This window comes from Jaculus jaculus, chromosome 9, assembly GCF_020740685.1.
Source record: "Jaculus jaculus isolate mJacJac1 chromosome 9, mJacJac1.mat.Y.cur, whole genome shotgun sequence".
Taxonomy (NCBI): Eukaryota; Metazoa; Chordata; class Mammalia; order Rodentia; family Dipodidae; genus Jaculus; species Jaculus jaculus.
In genome coordinates this window covers 63261080-63267079 of record NC_059110.1, presented here as the reverse complement: position 1 = coordinate 63267079, position 6000 = coordinate 63261080, and positions in this window count along the sequence as shown.

The window sequence follows — 6000 nt, the reverse complement described above, 5'->3', positions numbered from 1 at the left end:
AATTGTTTGATAAATTGAAATTGTGCCAGCTGTGATACATGAGGACAGCAGAAAGAATGTTAACTGTTTTTGAAAGTAGGTAGCTTGAAGAAGTGTCCTGTTCTTCAAAGTTGGCTTTATTCCCCTTGGATTAACAAATTTGGTAGTCCACCTGCTACTATGGGAAGTATAACAAATGCAGGAAAGAGAGGGTCACTGGATTTGCAACATGATTTGTTTATTGGAAATGGCCACTAGGCCACTTGAGGCAGGCTTATTGGAATACCTATGTGGAAGGCCTGATAGAGCCAGGGTTTCAGTGGAAACCCCAGGAGATGCCAGGACTATGAGATATAGGGTTGGGGAAGAAAGGTAATGCCCAACACCAGACTTTTGTGTTGATAAGGCAGTCAGCCTATCAATCCCCAACAGTAATGGCTACGTGGGGCTCCTCGAGTTGGATATCAGTCACAGGAGCCAGAATGGATGGCTCTGGGCCCTGTCAGCAATCTTTGGATGGAGGTGATCTTATAAGTTATGGGGGACAACTGGTCTTCCAGTGACTTTTTTTGCAAATAGAACAAGATCCCAGGGGTAGCTATCACTTGTGGAAACATTCTCACCTGTAACATCCTTTTTGTCCACAGATGAAACAAGCCCCTGAGACAGGAACAGTTCTCTGAGGTTGCCTGCATAGATGCCAGGACTTCCCCTTGTCTCTGGTCCTTTCTCTTCTCTTTATAGGATGAGCCCCTTTTCCTGGCACTATTACTATGTGTTTTAATATGGCATCCTGTAAACACTGCAGGAATACTACAGGGACTTCCCCTGATCAACTGTAGCCAGCTGAGTATAGTCCAGTGGCTTAACCTGAACTAACCTCAAGCTCTCTACAATGCAACATGTGAAATTATTTCTATTCCATTTATCTTTCTGTTCATCATACTTCCAGGATGGTTTGTCTTGGAACTTCCCATTCTTCTGCAGAAATGTCCTGCTTACCCTGTGAGCAGGGGCCTGAGATTGATAGTAATTGTCTACCATTTCAATTGCTTTGTTAATAACCCTCTATTTTTCTAAAGAGATCAAGGTCTGGTTTAGAATCAGCATTACATCTTTCTAGGCCAAATCATACATCTCACTGAGATGTTGGAAGGCTTGGCTATACTGATTTGGATTGACAGTGTAACTCCCTTGTTATCTTTGTAATTCTTTAAATTCTGTGACAGAGAAGGGGGTATGGACTAATTGGAGTCCAAATTCTCCCCCTGGAACTGCCCTAATGGGGAACATACCCTGTAGCTGTCTGTTTATTCTCTTGTCATTAGATAAGGAGAGCAGGGATCAGCCTGAGGAAAGCTACAAAAAGGGACCTCTTGTTGAGGAATCAAATCTGCTAAATCAGGTACAGGCTGAAGGAGTTGTGACAGGGGTGGAGGCTCAGACCTGGGGAATACCGTTTTCTTCTTTTGTCTCTGACTGGTCTCTGGAGCCTTCTAGGGTTGCTGATTGGACCAGCACCAGATTCTGGCTATCTTACAATCTTTGACCCAACCAGAATGTTCCTTTAAAAAGAAGAAAAACTGTACATAGGGCACTTCAGTCCACTCCCTCACCCATTTACAGAAAAGGTCTAGCTGTAGTATGATATTATAGTTGAGGGTACCACCCTCAGGCCATTTCTCTCTATTCCTCAAAGGATGTCTGGGTCATGCTTCATTGCAATAAAAAATTAGCCTTTTCTTACATAAGTGATAGTTTTGCTGGAGGGTTGCCATGACAATCCTCACCCAAGCTCCAGGAGGAGGTGTCAGTACGAATTAGGGAGAAAGTAGGGAGGGTGTAAGGAAAATGTAAGAGAAAAGCAAAAGAAAACACCGGACTTTATCTTTACAGACTGTTTATTGAAAGAAACAGGGAGAGGAAGTGTCCTTTCCACAGAATGAAGGCTGAAGCCCAGAGTCAGGCTGGTGTTCAAACTTATAAGAGAATCCTATGGCAACAGAGAGAATTAGCTGCAGGTCCAAGGGAAGTAGGTAAGGCATCAAAGTTATTTGCTCAGAATGGAATAGGCTTTTTAGCAGAATTGTCTAGGGAGAATATCCCACCAGGTGGTTTCTGAGCTGAATATCACTGATCTTCATGGCTTTTTGATCTTAAGATTAGTTATTAACTCTTTAGTTCCCTCTAGTTTTCAGGGAAGGCTATTAACCTTTCACAGGGAGTTAGGGAGATAGGTGAGCAGCCAGGGAGGCTCCAGTAATGGCCCCAAGTCAGACCCTCAGTCTCTAATAGCCCCCTTTAGGCTGTGATGAGCTCACTGGCTAATTTGGGACCCATGCCCCTGGGGCAATAGGACACCAGCAGCTGGTAGGCTGCAGAGCTGGTATGGCTGGGATGTTCCCACCAGGAAGGCCCTCCTCCATCCTAGGGAAGTCTGAGGAAGTGGAGCCCCATGGACCCTCTCCATAGCCCTGCTGCACATGTGGGGATAACAAGAGTTCACTTCCCTGTTAAGGACTTTTTCCAACCACAGTTCCCTAGTTTAGGGCCAGCTTTCAGTCTTACCAAAGATCTGAATGTCTACCTTTTGTGATCACTACATGTCAGGAGATAGAAGCTTGTGTAATCTGTGGTCCTGGAGCTTTGCAAAGCAGTTTCTTCTCCTGGACTGCAGCAAGGCAAGTTATCTATGCTATCTTTTGAGCTGAAGCTAGAGAGGGTCAGAGAGTGGAGAGAATTAGACCAAGGTCACAAGCAAGTAATAAGGTAGGACACAGTCTAGATGGTGGCTAGCCCTAGACTTTACCCCAGAGCCTGTTTCCTGGAAGGAGAGGTTGTTTGGACTAGGCCAATTTGATACCACCTCATATATGGCTGAGGAACCTGAAGTCAAGTAATGTTCCCCCAGCAGGAAAGCATAAAGCTATAGCTTACTGCCTCCATACCTGAGAAGTTTCTCTGCCTCTACTGAACAAAGAGTCAGAATCACATATGTAAGCACCAAAGTACAAATTTCTTCCCATATGAAAGTATAAGTCTCTATCTAGGGGCTGAGGCAGAACGATCACTCTAGCCCAGGAGGTAGGGCCAGCCTGGGCAACTCACTGAAAGGGGGAAAGAAGAGAGGGAAAAAGCAAGTCAGGCCTTGCCTTGGAAGGAATTCTCTTGGCTGTTGGAACCAGGGGTAGCAGAAGCCAGCATCAGAAAGGGAATTGACCAAAAGTTTTCACAGGTAGGATCAAGTTCCTGCTGTTCATGACAGCTTTGCAAGGGGTGGCCTTGGTGAGTTACTTGGGTGCTCAAAGCTCTCAGTTTTACACTTGTAAAGAGGCATAACTTGTGCCTTATACTGAAATGACAAATCACCCATTCCCAGGAGGGACAATTAGAAAATCACCACTATCCCTTTTCTGGCCTTCTCACTTTTCATTCTTTCTTCGAGGAGAGTTCTTGTCTGCAAGAGGAACTTGGGAGAAGGAGCTGGGGGCAAGAGGAGGAGGACTGGCTCTCTCTTGATCACATCTGTACTTATTGCCTTAAAGAATCCTGTGCTCAGTTCCTAAGTATACTTAGGAGGAGGGTCTCCTAAAAAGGGCTGGCATCTACCATCTGGAAGCAGGCCTTAAGGCTGCCTCCTGTCCACAGGCTTAAGGGTATTAGCAGTGAACCTCCTGTGGCTGGCAGATCTGGTCTGCTTAAAGGCTCGCCTCAGTAAGAGAGGATATGTATACCTTCCTGGAAGCCATTCGCATTATGTATTCGAAGATTTAAAGTGCACAAAGTGCTCTGGACAGGAAATTTATTCTAAGGAATTTACTGTATGAAGCAACTACAGATAGGCTCAAAGGTTCAATGGTGGGGATGGCTAAGCTAAGCCATGCTACTAAGTAGAGGACTTGTGCCTCAATTTTCTCAGTTATAAAGTGGTGATAAAAATAGCACATCTTTAATCTCAGCACTTGGGAGGCAGAGGTAGGAGGATCGCCATGAGTTCAAGGCTACCCTGAGACTCCATAGTGAATTCCAGGTCAGCCTGGGCTAGAGAGAAACCCTACTTCCAACCCCCCCCCCAAAAAAAATAGTGCTCCAAGGGCTGAAGAGATGGCTTAGCAGTTAAGGGGCTTGCCACAAAGCCTAAGAACCCAGGTTCAATTCCCCAGTATCCGTGTGCCCCCGGAGTTCGTTTGCTGAGGCAGGAGAGCCTGTTGTGCCCATTCCCACCCCTATAAAATTTTTTAAAAAATATACTTAAAAAAAAAAAAAACAGTGCCCCATCATGAGCTCCTGTGAAGGTTAGTAAATCAGGTTTTAAGACATGACAAGTTTTTCACAAGGTCCCTGGCACATAGGTCTCCTCTGTAAAAGTGTAGGCCTAAATGCAGCCACAGTTTGAGCTTTTAGCTATATCATTCACCTGCTTCCTACCCATTCTCATGATAACTGCAAAATCACCAATATCCAGAAGTATTTACATATCCAACACAATGAAACTGACAAATAGCCAGACAACCATACACAGTGCTATGAAGGTACTCATCAATCCTATAAAATAATCAGTGTCATGTACCAATCTACATAAAAAGGACATGGCTACAAGACAATAAATTTGGTATGATATAACTTCAAGTACACAAATGTGTAGGAATAATATACTACAAAATGTGAAGATTAGTCATCTCTGGTCTATGAAGTAGCAAAGTGATTTTCATTTTATCTTTTTAATCTCTTGTAAAATACAAACACTGTTGTGGTAAGAAAAAACTAATTTTACAAAAGAAAATAAAAGCCATATTGGTTTACTTCTATTTGTAGTGGAAGGGATTTTGTCCCTCTTTTTATCTTTTTATCCATAGCATATGACACACAATCTCTGGACATAAAAGGCCTGTCATGAACAGAACTCCAGACTGGCAATCTTGTTTCATCTTCTAAGCCAACACATTCTGTGTAAGATTTAGCAATGGCCCACAAACACAAGGAAGCAATGTGATGGGCTGGGGGTGGGGGTGGTGCATCTGTTCCTGGTAGGTATGTGACCTGTTTAAAAGGACACAATAAGTCAAGAATTGACCTCAAGGGCAGTGGAATCCTAGGATCCCACCAGGGATGGTGCACTAGGAGACCAATTAAATGAGGAATATGAGGTGGGGCTACCAAAATCAAGTTGAGCATCATAGTGAGGAGATTTTAGCATCTGAGTGTTCTTTTCAGCTTGAATAGTCAAGGAAGGCTTAAGGGCAGTTGGATCTTATTATGATCAGCTTCACGAATTTTATTCTGGTCATCCTCAGGAAAGCCTTCCCACCAGCCTCACTGCCTATGCCCCCCCCCCCCCGGGGGTTTAACTAAGGAATGGCAAACTCACAGAGATATGCATCAGCCACAGAAAGACCACTCACTCAGCATAGGAATTAAGGTTAAGGTTAGCAGGGCATAGGAAATGTGCTTAAAAGAATTGTCTTATACATGCCATGAATAATATAATCCTTTCAAGACCCTGGTGAGGAACGTGCTTCTGGGTCCATCTTATGGCTGAGGAGACTGAAGCCTGAAGGATGACAGATGGGCTGAGGTGCCTCAGGAAGGACATGGGTAAGAGTACATGGCCAGGTCTGTCTGATTCAGGCATACCATCACCCTTCCTAAAGGAGCTCTCTTGTGTTTCTGTCAGAGATGAAGGCTAGTAGTAGGGCCGAGGGTGCTGGGGCTACTTCTTAATTCTGCCCTTGCAGGCAGTACTGCAAATGAAAGAGGGGTATATCCCCTGCAAAGGTAAATCAAGGCCAGTCTTGCCCAAAGCTGCCAGCTACTGATGAGTTGGCAGCCAGCTTGTACTATATCTACATATAGGAAGGTGCTACTTCTCACTGAGGCAGGCAGTAACAAACTGGGATCTGCTGGTTGGGAGACACCAAGCTGGTGTAGTGTGCAGACCTTCAGGACTATTCCTTTGGAGGGCGGTTTGATAGGCACTAAACCTTTCTGCAGCTACTGCTTGTCCCACATGTTCCCTCTCAT